Raw genomic sequence first — 23,159 nt, 5'->3', positions numbered from 1 at the left:
TGTAAATAGTCACATTTGTTCTAGTTCATATAAGATTCTTGCATTGGTACTATTAACCACAATCTTTGTCTACCTCCAGGTTCAATGTTATTAAATCCCTAGATTATTCACACACTTTCAATGGTTATTTACATCCTTGACCCCTTTCAAAAACAATCCCATTTATAAACCGTGTTCATACTCACTATAATGTGTTACCATCAACTCTATCCAATTCCAAACATTGTCAAGCTCATTGAAAATCCTACATATGTTAAGCATTAGTACCCCTTCCAACTCCTCATACTATCTCTTAGTAAACCTATTTTTTTCATAATATGGTTACATTAAAAATATATAAGAAGTTTCCATATATCCCCCACCCCCTCACACCCCAACCCTCCCATATCGATAACCTCTTTCATCATTGTGGCACATTCATTGCATTTGGTGAATACATTTTGGAGCACTGCTGTACCACATGGATAATAGTTTACACTGTATTTTACATTCTCCCCCAGTACATTCAGTGGGTTATATATTATACATTTTAACTGCATTAGTTCATATTAGAGGCATCATACAATATTTGTCCTTTTGTGTTTGGCTTACTTAGCATAATGTAGTCATGGTTCACCAAGTTACCATGTGTCCCAATTTCATTTCTTCTTACATAACCATAGTACTCCATCATATGAATATACCACATTTTGTTTATTCATTTACTGGTGATGAATTCTTGGGATGTTTCTTTTGGTAATCATAAATAATAATGCTATGAACATCAATGTGCCAATGTCTGTTCACATCACTGTTTTCAGTTCTCCTGGACATATTCCTAGTAGAGGGATTGCCAGATAATATGGCAGTTCTATATTTAGCTTCCTAAGGAAAGGGCAAACTCTCTTGCACAGAGGTTGCAATATTCTACATTTGCACCAACAGTGAAAAAATGTCCTATTTCTCCAAATCCTCTCCAGCAATTTTTAAAATAATGGCTATTCTACGTACTGGGAGATATCATCTCTCAATAAAGTTTGGTTTGCATTTCCCTAGTAGTTAGTAATAGTGAACATTTTTTCATAAGATTTTTCATCATTTGTGCTTCCTCTTGGGAGAAATGTCTATTTAATTCTTTTGCCCATTTTTAAAATTGGACTGCTTGATGTTCTATTGGTAAATTGCTATATCTTTTTATAGAGAATGGAAATAAAACCCTCGTTGAATATGTGGATTCCAAATATTTTCTCCCATTGAGTGGGTTGCCTTTTCACATTCTTTCTTTTTAAGATTTATTTTATTTCTCTCCCCTTCCCCCCACTCCACTATCTGCTCTCTGTGTCCATTCGCTGTGTGTTCTGTGTCTGCTTGCATTCTTGTCATGCGGCACTGGGTAACTGTGTCGCTTTTCTGTTGTATCATCTTGCGGCATCAGCTCTCCATGCGTGTGGCACCACTCCTGGGCAGGCTGCACTTTTATTTTTTCACAAGGCAGCTCTCCTTGTAGAGCCCACTCCTTGCACGTGGGGTACCCCTACGTGGGGGAAACACCTGCATGGCACGGCACTCCTTGCATGCAGCAGCACTGCACGTGAGCAGCACAGGTTGGGAGGACCTGGATATAAAACACTGGTAGGCAGACACTCTCAGTTGAGCCACAACCATTTCCCATTTTCACATTCTTGATAGTCCTTTAAAGCACAAAATTTTAAAAATTGATGAGGTGCCATTTATCCATTTTTTCATTCACTGCTCATGCTCTTAGTATAAGGTTTAAGAAACTACTATCTACTACCAGTTCTTGAAGATGTTTCCCTACATTTCATTCTAGGAGTTTCACAGTTCTCACATATATTTAGGTTTTTGATCCACTTTGAGTTAATTTTTATATGAAGTATAAGGTAGGAGTCCACTTTCTTTCTTTTAGATATGGATAACCAGTTCTCCCAGCATTGATTTTTGAATAGACTGTTCTGATACAGCTGGGTGAGTTTCACTGCCTTGTCAAAAATCACTTGACCACAGATGTGAAAGTCTCTATTAAAACCATCAATTCAGTTCCACTAGTCTATATGTCTATCTTTATGCCAGTGATATAGCCTGTGCATAAATTCAAAATTGTTTCCAAGCATACCTAGTGCCTGAAAGTCCAAATAAGTAATATAGGCCCTACAGTCTTTGAATGTTCAGAAACAGTGTAAGACTGAAGGTGTATTCAAGGTTGCATCCAGATGGAATGTGGAAGACATGCTGAATCCAAGATGGCTTGGAATGTGGGGAATATTTAACTTACCTGGAGGAAATAATCTATCTGATACTCAGATCAAACACTGAAGAAATTAACCAAAGGTCTGTTCGCATACCATCACCCTTTGTCTCCCTAATCTTAAACCTCTGTATAAAAGAGACCGAAAAATGCTATTCGGGGTTCGGTTATTATTAGGACAAGAGTCCGCCAAGTCCAGCCGGTCAAAATAAACCAACTTCCTTCTCAGAGTTCTCGTGTCCTGGCCTTCAATACCACGCACACCATACTTCTCTACAACACCAGTACTTTGTTTTTACCATTGTAGCTAAGCAATATGACAAATTCCAGAAGTGAGAGTCCTCCAACATCATTCTTCCTTTTTAACGCGTTTCTGGCTTTCTGGAGCCTCACACCCTTGTGAATCAAATTCACAATTGGCTTTTCCATTTCTTTTTTAAAAAGGCTGTTAAAATATTTATTGGGATTCCATTGAATTTGTGTATCAATATGGGTAGAACTGGCACCTTAACAATATTTAGTCTTTCCATCCAATAACATGGAACATTCTTTCATTTATTTAGGTCCTCTTTGATTTGTGTTAGAAATACATTGTAGTTTTCTGAATACTTTACATCCTTGGTTAAGTTCATTCCTTAGTATATAATTGCTTTTGTCACTATCAATGTAAACTTTTGTCCTGCCTTCCTCCTCTGATTGCTCATTACTGATGTATGGAAACACTACTGATTTTTGCATATTAATCTTGCATCCTTCCACACTGCTGAATACATTTATGACTTCTAGTACCTCTGTTGTAGATTTTTCATGATTCTCCGGTATAGGATTTTAACATCTGCAAGTATCTAGTTTTCCTTCTTCCTTTCAAATTTTGATGCCTTTTTTCTTCCCCAATTATTCCAGCTAGAACTAGCACTATATTCTAAATCAGTGGTGACAGTGGCCATCCTTGTACCTTTCCTGATCTTAACAGAAAAACTTTCAGTTTTCCACCATTCAATTCAATGTTAGCTGTGGGTTTTTCATATATGCCCTTTAACATCTTGAGAAAATTTCCTTCAATTTCTATCTTGTGGAATGTTTTTATCAAGAAAGGAAGCTGAATTTTGTCAAATAGAAATTCTGTGTCAATCGAGATGACCATGGGAGTTTTATACTTTATTAATGTGGTGCATACTGATGATTTTCTTATGCTGAAGCATTCTTGCATTCCTAGGATAAAGCCCATATGATCATGCTGAATATTCTTTTAATGCGTTGTTGGATTTGATTAGCAAGTATTTGGTGGAGGATTTTTGCATCTGTATTCATTAAGGAAATGGGTCATTAACTTTCTATTATTGTAGTACCTTAATCTGAATTTTATATTACAGTGATAATGCCTTCACAGAATGCATGTGGCAACTTTTCTTCCTGTTCACTATTTTGAAGGAGTGGCACTAAGTCTTCCTTGAATTTTTGGTAGAACTCACCTATAAAGCTATATGGTCATGGGATTCTGATTTTCAGGAGCTGTTTAATGATTTTCAATCTCTTTGTGATTGTTTTGTTGAGGTCTATTTCTTCTAGGATAAGTGTAGGTTTTTCATATGTTTCTAGGAATTTTTCCATTTCATGTACATTGTTTAATTTTTTGGTGCAGTTGTTCATCATATCCTCTTATGTTTTTTTTTTTTTTAATTTCTGTGAAGTCAGTAGTAATGTCCCCATTTTCATTTCTGTTATTTCCATCTGCTGTGGGTTTTTCATGTTTATCATATTAAGGAAACTTCCTTCTGTTCCTATCTCTCAAAGTGTTTTAATCAAGAAAGCACACTGTCAAGGAGCTGATGTGGCTCTGTGGTTGAGCAACACCTTCCCACATATGATGTCCTGGGCTCAAACCTCATCTCAGGTACTTCAAAAAAAAAAGGGGGGGGGGGCGGGGCAGGCCGGATTTTGCACAATGTCTTTTCTTCATCAACTGAGATGATCATGTGGGTTTTCTTAATTTTGCTAATGTGGTATATATGTTAATGGATTTCCTCATGTTGAACCACCTTCCATACCAGGAATGATATACTGTTGGATTCTGCTATTTTGTTGAGAATTTACACCATATATGTTCATTTGAGAAACTGGCCTGTAATTTTCTTCTCTTGTGGTATCTTTATCTGGCTTTGGTGTTAGGATAATGCTAACTTTCATAAAATACTGTAGATAATTTTACAGGATCGGTGTTAATTCTTCTCAAAATGCTTGGAATAATTCACCTGTGAAGTCATCTTGTCCTAGACTTTTCTAGGTTGGGAGATTTTCACTTTTGATGGCTGCCTCAACCTCTTTAAATGTAATACCCTGTATTTGTTTATCCATTCTACCAGTCTGTATCTTTGATTGGAAAGTTTAATCTATTAACATTCAATGTTATTACTGTAAACTTCACCCATTTTAATCTTTGTATTTTATCTGTCAAATCTTTTTACCACTCTTACATTTTTAGCTACTTCAAGTGATACAATCTTCATTTTTTGACTATCTCCCAAGCTTCTCTCTCCTGTCCTTTCTCTTCAGGCTGTAGCATCCCATAGATATTTCTTGCAAATCCAATCTCTTCATTACAAGCTCTATCAGTTTCGGTTAATCTTTGAATATCTGAAATTCACCCTCAGTTTTGAAACACAAGCTTCCCAGATATAAGATACTTAGATGGCAGTGTTTCTCTTTTGGTACCTTAAATACATAGTAACTCTGCCTTGCTGCCTCCATCATTTCTGATGAGAATTCAGCACTTAATCTTATTGGGCATCCCTTTTATGTCTTTTCTCATGCTCCTCTCAGGATTCTCTATTTGGCATTTGACATGCTGATTAGTATGTCATGGAGTATGTCCATTTGAATTTATTCAGATGACAGTATGTTGTGCTTCATAGATGCAGACATTTATGTTCTTCAAAATGGTTGGGAAATTTTCTATCATTTCCTCAAATATTCTTTCTGCCCTTTTTCCCATCCCCTTCTAGGACACCAATGACATGTACGTCTGCATGTCTCTTGCTGTTACTTAGGTCCCTAAGACCCTGTTCCCTTTTTTCCATTCTTTTCATCTGTTCTTTTGTATGTTTGCTTTTGGAAGCCATGTCTTCAAGTTCACTGATTCTTTCTTCTGCCTCATCAATCTGTTATATGCTTCCAGTAGTTAAAAAATAATAATTTATTGAAGCATATCATTTATACATGAATGTACATAAACCCTGTGTATAGTAAAAGCTGTGAATTTACAAAACAAACATGCATAACATCACACCAGTCTACCATGCATCATCCCAACACCACCACCTTGCATTTTTGTGAAATATGCCACAGATTATGAAAGAGCATAGTAGTACTACTAAGTATAACCTGTATCTTACATTTGGTGTATTTTTCATAAAACCTACCCTAATATATTTAGGTTCATAAATCATATAATTAATCTAAAGTGTAAAATCAATGTCATTTGGAATTATCACTGAGATGGGCATCCATCACTTCAATCAATATTAGAGCATTTTCATTACTCAAAAAAGAAGTAAAACAAGCAATCACTATCATACCCATAGGTTAACACTACTTACAGACCCTATGATTTGCTTTCACCATTTGTATTCATTTCCAAATATTTGCAAATATCTTTTTACAAAGTCTGCAGATTAAACCTCAGCTCTCCATTCTTTAACCACATTCTTTTCTCTGGTGACTTGTAGTACATTACTAACTACAAGAGTTTTCTCATTATACTTAGTAATTAATAGCTAACTCATACCATATTTATCTTTTTGTGCCTACATTCTGCACTGAACATACTGTCCTACAATTTCAACCATGTTGTCATATGCTTCACAACTTCATTTTTTCTTACAGCTGAACAATATTCCATCATGTGTATATACCAGATTGTTTATCTATGTCAGTTAATGGACACCTGGATTGTTTCAATCATTTGGCAATTGTCACTATGAACATCAGTGTGCAGCTGTCATGTCACTGCTCTCAGTTATGCGTATATACCTAGTAGCAGGATTGCCAGGTCAAACAGGAGATCTATATCTAACTTACTTAGGAACCGTCAAACACCACTGTGTTTCTTTTCTTTTTTTTCCAAAGATTTATTTTTAATTTCTCTCACCTCACCCCCCCCCCCCCCCCCCCGGTTCTCTGCTCTCTGTGTCCATTTGCTGTGTCTTCTTTTGTGTCCACTTGTATTCTTGTCAGTGGCACTGGGAAAGTGCATCTCTTCTTTTTGTTGTGATCTTCCTGCATCAGCTCTCCATGTGTGCAGTGCCACTCCTGGGCAGGCTGCACTTTTATTGTGCAGGGCAGCTCTCCTTACAGGATGCACTTCTTGCATGTGGGGCTCCCCTACATGGGGGACACTCCTGCATGGCAGGGCACTCCTTGTGCACATCAGTACTGCACATGGGCCAGCTCACCACACAGGTCAGGAGGCCCTGGGTTTGAAACCTGGACCTCCCATGTGGTAGGCAGATACTCTATCCATTGAGATAAGTCTGCTTCCCTGTGTCTCTTTTTGTTGTGTCACCTTGCTGCACCAGCTCTCCACTTGGGCCATCTTGACATACAGGCCAGCATTCTTGTGCAGGCCAGCATGTTGCACAGGCGAGCACTCTGTGTAGGCCAGCTCTCTGATTGGGCCAGCTCACTGCACAGGCCAGCTTGCCTTCACCAGGAAGTCCCAGGAATCAAACTCTGGACCTCCCATATGGTAGAGAGGAGCCCAATCACCTGAGTCACATTCATTTCCTTCAGTGCCTTTTTTAAAAGATTTTATTTCTCTCCCCTTTTCCCATCCACCCTCCATTGTCTGATCTGTGTCCATCCGCTGTGTGTTCTTGTGTCTGCTTGTCAGTACACTGGGAATCTGTGTCTCTTTTTGTTGCGTCATCTCGCTGTTTCAGCTTTCCATGTGTGCAGCACCACTCCAGGGCAGGCTGTGCTTTCACTGCATGGGTGGCTCCCACATAGGGCTCTCAGCCCTATGTGGGGGAAACCCTGCATGGAACAGAACTCCTTGCATGCAGCAGCACTGCGCATGGATCAGCTCACCACATGGGTCAGGAGGCCCTGGGTATTGAACCATGAACCTCCTATATGGTAGGCAGGCGCTCTGTTGAGCCACATCCACTTCCCCCTCAGTGTCTTCTTGATGTTGTGTATCTCTTAGGCCATACCATCTTTCAACTTAATAATTTGACTTTGGGAATTTGCATGAATGTCATTGATTAGTTGTCTCCAACCCTGGTTCTCACCTGGAGTTTTGATATATTCCTTTCCTTGGGCCATTTCTTTCATTTTCTTAGTATGGCTTATCATTTTTTGCCGATATCCAGGCATCTGATTATGATGGTGACTCAGATTCTCAATTTATCTCTCTTTCATAGGGATTTAGTGGCCAAAGTCTGTTTGTTACTGGTGTTCTTTAATCCACGTTTAAAGAGAATCAATCAGTCATCCAAAATCTCTGAACAAAGAAAATTCCAGGACCAGATGGTGTCAGAGGTGAATTATAACAAGCATTTTGAGAAGTATTAATATCAATCCTGTTTAAGCTCTTCCAAACAAAAGAAGCAGGGAAAATTACCCAACATATTTTATGAAGGCAACATCACTCTACCACTACAGCAAGATAAAGACACCACCAAACTTTCTTCCACAGCAGCTGTACCATTCTACATTCCCACCAACAGAAAACGTGTCACTATTTCTCTACATCCTCTCCAACACTTTCAGTTTAGTGTTTTGTTAAAAGCCACCATTATAGTAGGTGAAAAATACTACATTATTGTGGGATTTCATTTCTCTAAGACAAGTGATGTTGAACATCTTTTTGAATGTTTTGCTGTTTCTATTTCTTCTTTGGAAAAATGTGTATTCAAGTACCTCAACAGTTTTTCTTCTTGAATTGTATGATCTCTGAGTTAAGTATCCCATAAGTTTTCGTAAGACGCATTCTCATTTTCTTTTGTCTCAATATATTTACTGATTTCACTTGCAATTGCTTCTTTGACCCCCTAGTTTTTTAGGAGTTTGTTTAGCATCCACACATATACTCTTCAAGTAATATTTCCTCCCATTAAGTATGTTGTCTTTTCACCTTGACAGTTCTTTGAAGAAAAGCATTTAATTCTGAAAAGACCCCATTTATCTATTTTCTTTTGTTGTTTGTGCTTCGGTGTAAGAAATCACTCCTAATACAAGATGTTGGTGATGCTGCCTTCATTTTGGTCTAGGAGTTTTATGGTCCTGGCTTTTATGTTTAGTTCTTTGATCCATTTTGAGTTAATATTTGTATATGGTGTAAGATAGAGGACCTCTTTCTTTTGGATTGCATATCCAGTTCCCAACACCATTTGTTGAATAGACTGTTCTGTCACAGCTGACTATGATTGGTAGCCTTGTCAAAAACCAACTGAATTGAATAAACTGGACAGTAGGTGTGGCCAGTTTGTTGAGATTCACAGCCCAACTGACAAATGGACAGCCCAAAGATTTAAGTCTCTTGGATATATAACTACCAAGTCTAGTAATAATTCTAGGTTCAAATAGAAGGTCAGCAGAACCATGTGTAGGGAAACCACAACTGAGTCCAACTCTATCACACTGGAAGAATTTCAAAGTAAGGCCCACTGGCAGGGTGCCAAACTCCTAAACTGTCTGCCCTGCCTGTAGTGTCTGGATGTCTCCAGAGCCCTCAGGAGCCCTACTATTTGAGGTAATATTTACTTTAGTAGTCAATGAGCTCCTGTGGAGATGTGATGTGTAACCTCTGAAATGACCTCCCAACTCACTTTGAAGTCTCTTATCCATATAAACTCATTTGTCTTTACCCTTTCCTCCTCTTGATCAAGGTCTTTTTCCAGTTGCATTTCTAGTTGGTTCTTGATAATAATCCCTCAGTGCCAGGGAGGCTCATCCCTGGGAGTCATGTCCCACACTGGGGTGAAAGTAATGCATTTATATGCTGAGTTTTGGCTTAGAGAGAGGCCACATTTGAACAAGGAGCCTCTCAGGAGGTAATGCTTAGGTACCCTATAATAATGTTAAGTTTCAATTTCAAAAGTAAAGGTTCACAAGTACAGTCATCACAATCAAGGGCCTGTCAATGGTCCATCCTCCTTCAGTAGTTCCTGCCCCTGTACTCAAGGGATTCTTGCTGTTCCATCAGAGAACATGGCAGAGCTCTCCAGAATGGGAATTCGATCTTTCTTTGGTAATTGTGTGGATCTCCACCCACTGCGACAATGCTCCATGAACACTTGAGCACATTCATATGCCTTATAGGCATGCCCCAGGTGAACCTCCTCCCATGCATTCCCCATCTCTGACACCCTACACCAATGATCCTCCCCTGCCACAGTTGTTACCCTTCTGTGATCCAAAACTTCAAAATTGAAACCAACAAAATAACCAAATAGGAAAATATGACTTTAAAAATATGAAAAAATTTTAAAACCTTAAAATATAAGTCACATTTTAAAAACTTTTAACATTATGTTTTTCATCACTGTAAGAGCTTGTCTTTTATGCAGTTACATTTGCTTCCATTTATTGGACCAATGTCTTTTTTTCATTTTGCCTTCAAAGAAGCTTTAGATTACAGAAAAGTCACATATAGAATATAGGTGAATCCCATATACCCAACGTCCTCTCCCTTTTCCCCTTTCTCCTATTAATAACAGTTTACATGTGGATATTTGTTACAATTGATGTACAAATACTGAAACACTGCTACTAATCATGGTCAATGGTTTACACTGTGGTTTACGTTTTGGACTGTAAACTTTTATAGATTTTGATGAAGTTTGATGTAATTTGCATTCATCCTTGCAGTGTGATGTAGAACAATTCCATAACCCCAAAAATGTCCCATGTTCCATCTAGTCTATTCCTTCTTCCATCTCTCCTTGGCACCCATAGTAACCACCAAGATTATCTTATTGAAGGACCAGAGTCACAGTTACTTGCAACAACATTGAGGGCTTAACATATTGGCCTGTCTTCCCCTTTAGGTACTATGCTCTCAAGAGACTCCCACAACTCTATCTGAGATCACAGCAGCACTCCCCAGGATGAGCATCCAACACCTTCCCATTCATTATTTCTCCAAAGTGTGTTCATCAATTATGGAAAATGCACCATACTAAAGAAGGGTGTTGTTGATGTGGGAAAATGTGGGAAGGCTAGTGAGCAGGGCATATGGGAATACTCTAATTTTGTGCAACATTTATGTAATCTAAGTTTCTGTCTTGAAAATTAAAAAACACATTAAGAAACAATTGACAGATTTTTTAGTATACTCTGAATGTACTAAAAAAATGACTGTACACTTCAAATGGGTGAAATACATGATATATGAATTATATCTTAATAAAGGTATAACAACAACAACAATTGATGGGTAACAGATGTAGCCCAATGGCTGAGTGTCTGCTTCCCACGTAAAAGGTCCTGGGTTCAATCCCCAGTACCTCCTAAAAAAAAAAATAATAATAACTGAATATATCATTCGTACATGAACATACATAAGCAATAAAGAGTAAGATTACAGTAAAAGTTGTGAACTTACAAACATGCATACCATCATACAGTGCTCCCATACATCACCCCAAAGCTAACAACTTGAAAGTTATTTCAATAAACTATTTTTAAAATGAAAAAAAAAAAAGAGGAAAGGAGCAAAAACAAAGGGGGGGGGGTTCCAATGGACCATAGAAGTGAGCATCTACTTATCAATTCTTAATTTGATTCTATTGATCTATATGCCAATACCATACTGTTCTGACCACAGCAGCTTTGTAATAGTCTTTAAAATCAGGAAGTATGAATGAACTGATTTCATTCTTCATTTTAAAGGTATTTTTGGCTACTTCTTCCAAATAAATTTGGTAATTAACTTTTCCAAATCTGCAAAGTAGCCTGTTGGAAATTTTTATTGGATTTGCTTTGAATCTGTAAATAAATGTGAATAGGATTTACATTATAATGATATTTAGTTGTTCCAAACCATGAACATAGAATATCTTCCAATTATTTATGTCTTCTTTGATTAACATCAACAATGTTCTGTAGTTTTTTGAGTATAGATCCTTTACATCCCTGGTTATTTATTCATAGATATTTGTTTTTTTTACTATTGTAAATGAAATTTGTTTACTGCTCTCCTCACCAAATTAATTTCTAATATATAGAAACTCAATTTTTACATTTTGATTTTGTATCCCATCACTTTGCTGAACTCACTTATTAGCTCTAGTAGCTTTTTTGTCCCATTTTGGGGAGTTTCTAGTTATAGAATTATGTTATCTGCAAATACTGAAAGCTTTCCTTCTTCCATTCTGATTTGGCTTTTATTTCTTTTTCTTGCCTAACTGCTCTAGTTAGAACATCTAACACAATGTTAAATAACAATGGTAACAGTGGGCCTTCTCAATTGTTTCCACATCTCAGCATGAAATCTTTCAGTCTTTCACCACTGAGTACAATATTAGCTGTGAGTTTTTCATATATGCCCTTTCTCATGTGGAGAAAGTTTCCTTCTATTCCTATCTTTTTTGTGTTTTTATCAAGAAGGGATGCTGAGTTTTGTAAAAGGCCTATTCTGCATTAATAGATGACCATGTAGTTGACCCCCCCCCTTCATTTTGTTAATGTGATGTTTTACATTAATAGGTTTTCTTGTGTTGAACCACTCTGTATACCTGGTATAAAACCCACTTGGGGGAAGCAAACTTGGTCCAGTGGTAAGGGCGTCCATCTACCACATGGGAGGTCCACAGTTCAAACCTTGGGCCTCCTTGACCCGTGTGCAGCTGGCCCACACGCAGTGCTGACGCATGCAAGGAGTGCCCTGCTATGCAGGGGTGTCCCCATGCAGGGGAGGCCCACGCGCAAGGAGTGCGCCCCATAAGGAGAGACGCCCAGTGCGAAAGAAAGTTTAGCCTGCTCAGGAATGGCCCTGCACACAGAGAGAGCTGACAAAAGATGACGTAACAAAAAGAAACACAGATTCCCATGCCGCTGACAACAACAGAAGCGGACAAAGACGACGCAGCAAATAGACACAGAGAACAGATAACTGGGGCGGGGGAGGGGAGAGAAGGGGAGAGAAATAAATAAATAAATCTTTTTTTAAAAAAGCACACAACCACTTGGTCATGACAGATAATTACTTTAATGTGCTATTGGTTTCAATTTGCAAGAATTTTTTTTTTTTTAGGAATTTTCAATCTAAATTCATTAGATAGATTGGTCTCTAATATTCTGTTCTTAGAAGTAGCTTTACCTGACTTCAGTATTAAGGTGATGTTGGCTTCAAAGAATGAGTCAGTGTTCCCTACTCTTCAATTTTCTAGAAAAATTAGATCAGGATTGCTATTAACATTTCTTTGAATTACTAGTAGTATTCACTTACAAAGCCATCTGGTCCTTGACTTTTCTTTGTTGGGAGCTTTCTGATGACTGATTCAATTGCTTTAGTTGTGATTGGTTTTTTGAGTTCTTGTGTTTCTTCTAGAGTCAGTGTACGTTCATGTTTCTAGAAAGCTTTCCATTTCATCGTTATCTAATTTATTGGTGTATAGTTGTTCATAGTATCAGCTTATGATCTTTTTTATTTGTGGAGTTAGTAGTAAAGTTTTCCCACTCATTTCAGTTTTTATTGATCTGCATATTCTCCCTTTTTTCTTTCTCAATCTAGGTAAGGATTTGTCATTTGTTATCAATTACATTTATTTCTGCTCATCTTTGTTATATCGTTCTGAGGGATCAGTAGTGAGGTCCTCCCACTCATTTCTGATTTTATTTGCATCATCGCTTTTTCTCCTGTCAATCTAGCTAAGGGTTTGTCCATTTTATTGATCTTTTTAAAGAACCAGCTTTTGTTAATACTGTTTTTAATTCTCAATTTCATTTAATTCTACTCTAATCTTTTATAGTTCTTTCCTTCTGCCTGCTGTGGGATTACTTTGCTGTTTATTTTATAGTTCTCCCAGGTGTACAGTTAGGTTTTTTACTTTAGCTCTTTCTTCCTTTTTAACGTAAGCATTTAGAGCTATAAATTTCCCTCTTGGAGCAGCCTTTGCGTCATCCTGTTAGTTTTGACATGGTGTTCTCACTTTGTCTCAGGATATTTCTCTTGCAATTTCTTCCTTGACCCACTATTTTAAGAGTGTGCTGTTTAATGTCAATAAACATGTCTATTTACCAGTCTTTCACCTGGATTTTCAGAGAAATTTCATGGCATTCAAACCTTAAAGGATGAAATGATGGAAATGAATCCAAACTTACAAAAGGTTATAACAATTCCTCAAGACACAGAAAATCTTATCATAGTTTATTCAATAAGATAAAGATAAGCATCTTCAAACTAATCTTGATAGGTATTTTGTAAACAACTTAAATTCAAATCTGTTTTATTTCACCATATAATAGTACTTTACCATCCTTCACACTTTCTTACATTTTCATAACTGAACTGACAATTTTAAATGTTTTGACAGTAAAATTAAAAGTCAGGGAGGGGATGTGGCTCAAGTGTTTGAGCTCCTGCCTCCCATATGGGAGATCCCTGTTCGGTTCCTAGCGCCTCCTGGAAAAAAAAAAAAGTAAAATAGATGAAAAAGCCAACTCAGGGAAGCTGATGTGGCTTAGAGGTTGAGCACAGACTTCCCATATATGAGGCCCCAGATTCAATCCCCAGGCCCTAGAATGTCAAAAAAAAAAAAAAAAGTCAATATAACAATCACAACTCTTTCAATGGTTTTAGTTAACTGCAATTTTTATAATGCTGCACTACTGTGCAAAGCAACTTGCTTTTATATCATGGTATTTTGTGTGTACATGGTCCTACTGTAAACAATAATAAAATCCTGATTGACAAATATGTCTAGTTTATAGAAGTGCAAGTGAGTTTCCTATATTTAGCATTTAACCACCGACTTAACAAAACTCATCTCTAGTGTCAGAATTTTTGTATATTCCATATTTTTCCTGTGGGCATGCATGTTATCTTGGAATCAGAAAGTTATGAATCTTCCTTAAAATCATACCATTTATTGTTCTCTCCTGCTTTATGGCACTAAGACTCAAAGTGTGATGTTGAAAGGTAGTGGTGAGAATGGACATCCTTGCCAATGTTCCTCATCATACAGAGAAACTATTCAACATTTAATTATTAAGTACTACAATGACTATGGGTGTTTTTGATAGTTCATTTGTAAATTTAATGAAGTTGGCTCTTCATTACAAGTTTCTGAGAGATTTTATAATGAATGGATTTGGGAAGGGGGGGGGGGGGTTGGTAACCAGGGATTGAAACGAGCACTTTATATATGAAAAGGAAGCACTCAACTACTGAGCTATATCCACTCCCTCATGAGTTGGTTTCATCTGTTCTTTAAAGGTACTGAGGATCTCCAGGACCTCTGATATGGGAAGCAGGTACTCAACCACCCGAGCTACATCTACTCCCCAAAGAATGATCTTAAAGTTTGTCAAAACTGTTTTTTTACTTATCTGTTGACATATTTTCTTCTTTAGTCTGTTGATAGACTAATCACGATTGACTTTCACATATTTAACCAGTATTGCACCCTTGACCCAGTCCACACTCAATCATAATGTATTATCCTTATTATATATTATTGGATATTATTTGATAATATTTAGTTGACAATTTGTGTATCTATGTTCATGAGGGATACTGATCTGTAGTTATCATTATTTGTAACATCTTTGCCTGTTTTTGGGTATTAGGGTAATGCTGGCCACATGAAATGAATTGGGAAGTATAACTTTCTCTTCTATTTCTTGAAAGAGATATACAGCACTGCTATTATGTCTTCTTTAAATGTTTAGAATTACGGTCAGGGAAACCATTTACTCTAGGACTTTTCTTTGCTGAGAGGTTAACATTTATTTTAGAAATATTTAGATTTTTTCTTCTAAAGGAATTTTTGGTAGATTCTCTTTCTCAAGGAGTGGATCCATTATACCTAAGTTGTTGAATGTGGCAGCATATAATGCTTCACATTTTAACCTTATTATCCTTTTAATATCTATAAGTTACATAGTGATGACCCCTCTATTATTCTTAATAGTTATAATTTGAGTCTTCTCGATTGCTTTTGTCATGGTCAGTCTGGTGAGATGTTTATCAATATTGTTTTCAAGGAAGAAACCTTTAATTTTAGTGATTTTCTCTAAGTTTTTATGCTTTAATTTAATTGATTTCTTCTCTAGTCTTTTATTACTTCCTTATTTCTGCTTGCTTTGGGTGACCTGCTCTTCACTTTATAGGTTTATAAAGCAGAGGATTAGAATGATTTGAGACATTTTCATTTTTACTAATGTAAGCATTTATGCTATAAATTTCCCTCTAAAACAATGCACTGGCTACATTGTACGTATTCTGATATTTTGGAATTTCATTCCCACGAGGCTTCCTTTATATATCATGGCCTTTAGTAGATAAATATTTGTAATTTATCTAGATGTCTTTCCATTACAAAAATCTTGTTTAATTCTTTTGCAGTCAGAGAACATACCTTGCATGATGTCAAGTGTTTAAAATTTGTTAAGGCTTGTTTTATTGCTCAGAATATGGACAACCTTGTAACTGTTCAATATACACATTAAAGGAATGTGTTGTCTACTGTAGTTCAGGGGAATTTTCCAAAAATATCAATGAGGCCAAGATCACTGATAATTTTGTCCAGGTCTCCTATATATTAGCCCATTTTGTATCTATTATGTTATTGATTACCAAGAGCAGGATTGATGCCCATAAGTATAATTGCAGATTTGCCTATGCCTTTCTTCATTCAGTTCTGTCAGTTTTGCTTAATGCATTTGGGATCTCTTGTATTGGGTACATACACATTTAAGATTATTGTCTCTTCCTGGTAAACTGACCCTTTAAGCATTAGATAATATTCATTTTAATCCTTGATAATATGCTTTCTTCTTACATCTAATTTGGATGTTATTATTATTGCCACTTAAGTTCCATTAGAGTTGGCATTCTATATCAAGTTGCAATCCTTTACTTTTAACCTATACATCAGCATATATAAATAAGGCTTTTGGAACATTGCTCATAGTTAGAGTATGTGTTGTTGTTTTCATTTTAAAAACCATTTACTGAAGTATATCATTCATACATGAACATACATAAACAATAAGTGTATAGTAAAATTGCGAACTTACAAAACAAATTACTAGCATAAACAGGGACACATTAATCAATAGGATAGAACTGAGAGTTCAGAAGTAGTCCCTCATCTCTATGGTTGCGACAGCTTAATATTATTTTTGTGAATCCCAAAAAGAGAAAGATTATGTTTGTAAACTATTCCTCTGGGTGTGATATGCTTTGATAATATTTAATTCATTGAGAGGCCTCTGATTAAGCTTACTTGATAAAATCAATATAAGACTTTTGATTCAACCAGTAAGGCCTAACTCAGGTTGAGTCCCCACCCCCCTTGGTGGGCCAATTGCCTGATGGCTTACAGTTGACCTTGGGAAGAGAGCTGAGATTGATAAAGGAAGCCCAGAAAGAAATAAGCCCTATGCCAGGAGAGAGGGGAAATCCTGAGAGACAAGCCCTATGCCAGACTACAGTTGAGAGAGAGGAAGCCCAAGGGGGAGAGATCAGCAACCGTCTTGCTTCAGCATGTGGCAACTGACTTTAGTGAAAAAGCAACCTTGAGTTGTGCTCTTTAGGACCTTGTAATTGTAAGCTTTACCCCAAATAATATGCTTTATAAAAGCCAACAGGTTTCTAGTACTCTATATCAACACCTCCCTTTGGCAGACTTATACAATGGTCACCTAATTTTTGATAAGCCTTCCAAGTCCGGTTCAAACAAAAAATGAAAGAGGACCCCTATCTCACTTCCTATACAAGAATCAACTCAAAATGGATCAAAGACCAAAATATAAAAGCCAGGACCATAAAACTCCTGGAAGGTAAATGTAAGGAAACAGTTACAAAACCTTGTCGTATGTGGTGGTCTCTTAAACACCGAAAGCACAGGCAACAAAGGAAAAAAAGTAAATGGGACCACCTCAAAATTAAACACTTCTGCACCTAGAAGGACTTTGTGAAGAGGATAAAAAGGCAGCCTACTCAATGGGAGAAAATATTGGAAATCACACATCCAACAAGGGTCTAATAGCCATGATACATAAAGAGATCCTAGAACTCAACAATAAAAACACAAATGACCTGATTAAAAATGTGCAAAAAGACTTGAACAGACATTTTTCAAAAGAAGAAATAGAAATGATGAAAAACCACTTGAGAAAATGTTCACATCACTGGCTATTAGGGCAATGTAAATCAAAGCTAAAATGAGATATCATTTCACACCTACTAGAATGGCCACTACTAAAACAGAACACTGCGAGGGCTGGAGAGGAAGTGGAGAGACAAGAAAGCTTATTCACTGTTGGTGGGAATGTAGAATGTTACAGCCACCATGGAATTCTGCTTGGCAATTCCTAAGAAAGTTAGATATAGATCTACCATGTGACCTAGCAATACCACTATTAGGTATATACCCAGAAGAACTGAAAGCAGTGACACAAACAGGCATCTGCACACCAATTTTCATAGCAACATTATTTACAATTGCCAAAAGTTGGAAAAAAACAAAAGTTTCCATCAAATGATGAATGGATAGAAAATGTTTGGGTTTTTTTTTAAAGATTTATTTTTTATTTATTTCTCTGCTTGGCACCTGGAATCTGTGTCTCGTTTTTGTTGCGTCATCTCTGTGTGCAGCGCCATTCCTGGGCAGGCTGCCCTTTTTTTGCACTGGGTGGCTCTCCTTACGGGGCGCACTCTTTGCACTTGGGGTTCCCCAATGTGGGAGGCACCCTCACGTGGCACAGCACTCCTTGCATACCTCAGCACTGCATGTGGGCCAGCTCATCACATGGTCAGGAGGCCCTGGGTTTGAACCTTAGACCTCCCATGTGGTAGACAGACGCCTTATCCGCTGGGCCAAATTTGCTTCCCAAATTATGTTTTTTAATGAAATCTGACAAGTTCTGTGGTTGCTTAGATAATTTACACTTAATTATCAATGTTCAGATTTAAATCTACCATACTACCCAGGGGACCTGAATCTCTGGACTGACCATGTGATAGCCAGGCCCTGAGCTTCAACAGACTTGCAACTCCCACACTCTGGTTTATTGGACTTACCCCACTCAGCTAACATGAAGGTGAATAAGGTCAACCACCACACCAGGAAGCCAAAAGTGCCTACAACTGAAAGCAGGAGAATTGCATCCAGCATCCATGTGGAATCTAAGCCCCCTCTTGATATAGATGTGGAGTGGACACCATTCTAAGGTCCACAGGATGGAGGAATAGAGTATGGATTAGAGTGGACTTACTGATATTCTATTCATGAACTATTGTGATTAGTAATCGAAAAATGTGGCATTGGTGTGGAGAAAGTGGCCATGGTGGCTGCTGGGGTAGGGAGTGGGAAGAAGAGATGTGATGTGGGGGCATTTTCGGGACTTGCAGTTGTCCTGGGTGGTGCTGCAAGGACAGTTACCAGACATTGTATGTCCTCCCATGGCCCACTGGGTAAACTGTGGGAGTGTGGGCTATGATGTGGACCATTGACCATGAGGTGCAGCGGTGCTCAGAGATGTATTCACCAAATGCAATGAATGTCTCATGATGATGGAGGAGGTTGTTATGGGGGGAGGAGTGGGGTGAGTGGGGTGGGGGGGTATATGGGGACCTCATATTTTTTTAATGTAACATTAAAAAAATAAAGACAAAATATAATAAGTCTACCATACTGGTTTTCTCCTGTTTAATCCATCTTGAGATGGTTAAAATACCCTGCCTGTGTGCACATGTATGTGTGTGCATGCATGCACACATATGAATGTGTACAAATGTCTTATCTGAGTATATATGTATATATTAGAGTATTATGTACATACATATACCAGTTTTCAGTTCTATATATATGTACATAATGAGTATAGCTGTAGATACGTGTATACAGCTTCTGGTTATATCTCTTCACTGGATTTTGTGATTGATTTAGAGATTAAAACTATACATACCAACTTTCCACATTCTACTTTGAGTTAATATTATGCCACTGAAATTAAAATTTAAAAGCCTTAGAACAGTATTTCTGGTAGTAAGGGATGAGCAGTTACAAGGTTAGGCTCCGGAGAACCGCAGTGGCCAGGATGATGACAGGGCCAGCTCCCAAGAGCCTGATAGCTGAGTATAAACAATTTACGCTCAATAGTCAGGAATTGTGGGAGACCCCATAAATCAAAATAATTTTTCTGAATAGTAAGCAGTGATCAAAGACCCAGAAGACACCTGTTTTGAGATTGGTGTTTTTCTGAGTTTTCCACTTGATTACCTATAAGTTCCCCAACAATGAGATTTACATGTGAGTTGTTTCATCCCAATGGGAGAAACTGCATTTCCATTCTGCATGCCCCAAGTGACAACAACATGGGCTACAAGAGCAGCACCCAGTGACAGAACTTGCAGAGTGTGGAGAAGACTCTCCTGTTGGTGGTGAGCATGGTGGCAGAGCCCAACTATAAAAGCAGAGCAAACGTGGATGGCTTCCAAGATGTGGCAGGATGACCAAGAACATTTTATAAAATCACCAAGCAGGTTTTACAGAAATCTCTGGGGCTCTCAGGTCTACACACCTGGCCTGTGCACACACGGGCAGAGCCACACACCACCAAGTGGTTTCCAGTATTTCTCCTTAGGAATAATTAGTGAAATTGATACTCTGTGCTAGTACCAAAAAAGGCAGACTTGCAGAATCACATCATCTATTTTCTCCCCAACTTTCCCACCCCAAATAGGCTTCTCCTCTTAAATTATAATTTACGACAGCCTAATGCAGATTTTTTTAGCAAAATGTTTATTGTCTTTTTTTTAAAAAAGAGATCACACAAAATGTTACATTAAAAAACATAAGAGGTTTCCATATACCCCGACTCCCCACCACCCCCCACGTCTCCCATATCAACAACCTCTTTCATCAGTGTGGCACATTCATTGCATTTGGTGAATACATTTTGGGGCACTCCTACACCACATGGATTACAGTTTACATTGTTGTTTACACTATCCCCCAGTCCATTCAGTGGGTTATGGCAGGATATATCATGTCATGTGTCTGTCCCTGGAATATCATTCAGGACAACTCCAAGTTCCAAAAATAACCCCATATCACACCTCTTCTTCTATCTCCCTGACCTCAGCAACTCCCATGCCTACTGTCTCCACATCAATGATAGAATTTCTTCTAATGCAGTTTTAAAAGTATTCCTTAGAAGGTTCAATAGACTATAAATGCTGTTATCACTGCCTCTCCTAGCTGAAGTGCCTTTGTACCCAACAATTATGACCTCCTCAAAAACTGGGCATCCTGTGGGTTCCCTCCCCTAGCCAAGCACCAGGGTAGAGCTGAATGTGACAAATTTTAAGTGGGTTAGAAGCAGTGCTGCTCTTTCCAAAGAAATACATCCTGTGGCCAAAGCCAAGAGACAGGGGCCAGGAAGCTTTTTTTAGGTCACTCTTGTTTTCATTGTGTGTTCATGAGGGGTATATGGCAGTGTTCAATTATTTCGTATCATATAGGCAGATATTTAAAATAATCTAGTTAAACCTATTTCATTTGTTACATGTTACAAATCATCACACTTAGAAATATTTTCAGGAAATAAAGACTTTAAAAAAAATGTGGGGAAGCGGACTTGGCCCAGTGGTTAGGGCATCCACCTACCACATGGGAGGTCTGTGGTTCAAACCCCGGGCCTCCTTGACCCGTGTGCAGCTGGCCTATGCTGCAGTGCTGATGCACACAAGGAGTGCCCTGCCATGCAGGGGTGTCCCCCACATAGGGAAACTCCACGTGCAAGGACTGCTCCCCATAAGAAGAGCTGCCCAGCGCAAAAGAAAGTGCAGCCTGCCTAAGAATGGTGCCGCACACACAGAGAGCTGACACAAGATGACGTAACAAAAAGAAATACAGATTCCCGTGCCGCTGATAACAACAGAAGCGGACAAAGAAGATGCAGCAAATAGACACAGAGAACAGACAACAGGGGCGGCGGGGGGGGGGGGGGGGGGAGGAGAGAAATAAATAAATCTTTTTTAAAAATGTGTACTAATGAAAAATGGGTTACATAAAAATTTTTACTGCTAGTCAGAGACCAAATAGTTCTTTTCTGATCACATTTCTCAAAGATTGACATTTATGTCTTAGTTACTAGCAATTTTTTAAAGCAGGAATACAAGAAGTACGAAGTTTTAGTGAAGATTTCTTCTGGATCTAATGGAGTTTTTCTTTCCCAATCTAAAACCTAGGAAATTCTAAGGTTTTACACATTGTGGTTGCACTAGAAATTTTAACTGTTGGGGTAGAATCATTCTTCACAACTTCAGATGGGCAAGGATTCCATCATTAGCACAGAGTGCAGAAGTGTGCCTCCCCCAATCTGACTGTGGGTCATGGAGTGTGATATACAGGGTTCCCAGACCCACATGGGGGCAAAGCAGAGCACTTTCATGAGCTTTATGATTTTTATGTGTCTCGGATGTTTTGTAGCACATCACTGGGAGGTTCCTCTGAGCAGTGACAGATCTGTGCCTGCAGAGTCAAATATTTGTCCTACTTCAAATAGGTATAAACAAGAATTTCTATTTTTGAAATAAGGGATGATCTGTGAAACATACAAGCCTTATACATCTTATATGATTCTTCCTGATTCTTTAAATACATTTATCTTACCTTGATTTCTAAAGGGTATTTTTGTAGGATACAGACTTTTCGATTTTCAGTTCTTTGATCTTAGCAGTTTAAAAATGTTTCACTGTCTTCTCACCTTCACTTTTTCTGATGAGATATCCAGTAATTTTAATAACAGTTCCCCTACAAATAATAGGCCATTCCTTTCTGGGCACATTCAAGATTTTTCCTTCACCTTTGATTTTCACCAATTTGACTGCATTATTGTTAAGTGGTTTTCTTAAAAGTTTATTCTCTCTGGGGTTCACTGGCCTTTGTGAATCTGTAAATTTTTATCTTTTACCAAATGTGGGAAGTTTTAGCCATTAGTTCATTAACTATTTTCCTGCACCAACCTCTTTGTCCTCTCTTTTTAGATTTCAATAGAAGAAATGTTAGATCTTTGACAATATTTCACATTTTCCAGAGACTCATCTTAATTTACAATTCTTTTCACTGCTATCATGTAATTTTCAGAATCCTCACATAGTTTGTTCACCAGAGTTTTTAGCAGTAAACATTAAGAGAAATAGGCTGCGGTGAGTTCACTACAACTTGGCTAACATTGCATATTAGGCAGATATATCTAATCTGAAACACAACTTTTGCCCTCTGACTATTCCTTTAACATTGCACTCTTTTCATTTTTGAAACTGTATCATTCTAATTAGCCCAAGGGAAGATTTCCCACTTCCGTCATTATGTTTCCTTCTTGAAGAAAACCATGGGCTGGACAAATCTGATTTGTGGGGATTTTCTCTGCTCCCACGACATTTTCTTCTGAGCTTGTTTTACAGGCAGCCAAGCTTAAGTGCAGGTCATACAATAAGAGAATGTACAGAAATGAGGCTCTTGTTCTTCAGACAACCTTTGAAACACAAGGAACAAAGATCACTTCCCTGGAATGAAGATTACAAGGACAAGGAGACATTGGAAGTAAATCAAATGAGGGAGATCCTCAGTGAAGACAATCTCACCAAAGGTCACTCTATGACATTATAGACCACTCACTCAATAATTAACCAATCACACTTTACCAGGTCAGACCTGCCCGCTTATGTCTCAAC

The 23,159-nt window shown here is 37.9% G+C and overlaps 1 long non-coding RNA gene and 1 pseudogene across 2 annotated transcripts in view; one reads left to right on the top strand and one right to left on the bottom strand.

Annotated features, from left to right (window-relative positions):
- Nucleotides 1–23,159, bottom strand: part of LOC139438028 (uncharacterized) — a 225,086-nt gene that overhangs the window by 161,117 nt on the left and 40,810 nt on the right. The window lies entirely within an intron of this gene.
- Nucleotides 19,520–20,072, top strand: LOC101422483 (ubiquitin-conjugating enzyme E2 G2 pseudogene; annotated as a pseudogene).

The sequence above is a fragment of the Dasypus novemcinctus genome, chromosome X (assembly GCF_030445035.2).
Source record: "Dasypus novemcinctus isolate mDasNov1 chromosome X, mDasNov1.1.hap2, whole genome shotgun sequence".
Taxonomy (NCBI): domain Eukaryota; kingdom Metazoa; phylum Chordata; class Mammalia; order Cingulata; family Dasypodidae; genus Dasypus; species Dasypus novemcinctus.
The sequence above is the reverse complement of the archived record's forward strand: the minus strand, read 5'-3'. Positions and strand labels throughout refer to the sequence as shown.